Source organism: Acyrthosiphon pisum, chromosome X (assembly GCF_005508785.2).
Source record: "Acyrthosiphon pisum isolate AL4f chromosome X, pea_aphid_22Mar2018_4r6ur, whole genome shotgun sequence".
Taxonomy (NCBI): Eukaryota; Metazoa; Arthropoda; class Insecta; order Hemiptera; family Aphididae; genus Acyrthosiphon; species Acyrthosiphon pisum.
The window spans coordinates 94,673,445-94,674,234 of NC_042493.1; the positions used below are offsets into that span (position 1 = coordinate 94,673,445).

The window sequence follows — 790 nt, forward strand, 5'->3', positions numbered from 1 at the left end:
TGTATCAGGAGCTTTGTATTAATTTTTAACACTTTTTGGCCCAATAGATAAAACTTTATTGATATTTATAGAACAAAAAACTAAAAAAATTGAAAACTGAAAATGTCCGTAAACATCTCAAAAAGAGTCAAATTATTTTCAAAATTTTATCGTATATATAAAATGCTAATATAAACATTCAGTGAAATTTTCAAGTTTCTACAGTCATTCGTTTTTTAATTACAACAAAATAAGAAAATCGTCTCATGAGAAATCGAGCAAATATCAAATGTTGTAAAAATATGAATTTCAAATGCTCATAAAAATTTAATTTGACTTTCTTATAGACATTTTTTTTTTGATAAAGGTAGATTATTTTATAAGGAATCTTGTATCACATTTTAAAATCTTAGTTCTAAAAATAAAAATTTTTACGAATTATAAACTCAACATAATTAGGTAATTTTCGTGATTTTTCCATATTTTGTAAATTTTTGAACTTTAAATGCTAATAAAAAAAAACTGTGACTAAGGATTTTTAATATTTTTCAAATGTCATTGTAACAATATAGTAGGAGCCTTGTTTTAAATTTTCAAGTATTTTTACACAACAAATAAAGTTTTATTGACATTCATAGAAAAAAAAACTAATTAAATTGGAAACTGGAATTGTCCGTAAACAGCTCAAAACAAATCAAAATATTTTGAAAAATTTATCATGTATAGAAAATGTAAATATAAACAACCAGTGAAAATTTCATGTATCTACAGTCATTCGTTTTAAAGTTAAACCAAAAACCAAAATCAATTT

The 790-nt window shown here is 22.0% G+C and overlaps 1 protein-coding gene across 1 annotated transcript in view; it reads right to left on the minus strand.

Moving 5' to 3' along the window:
* LOC115033183 overlaps window positions 1-790 on the minus strand; it is a 20,528-nt gene that overhangs the window by 1,609 nt on the left and 18,129 nt on the right. The window lies entirely within an intron of this gene.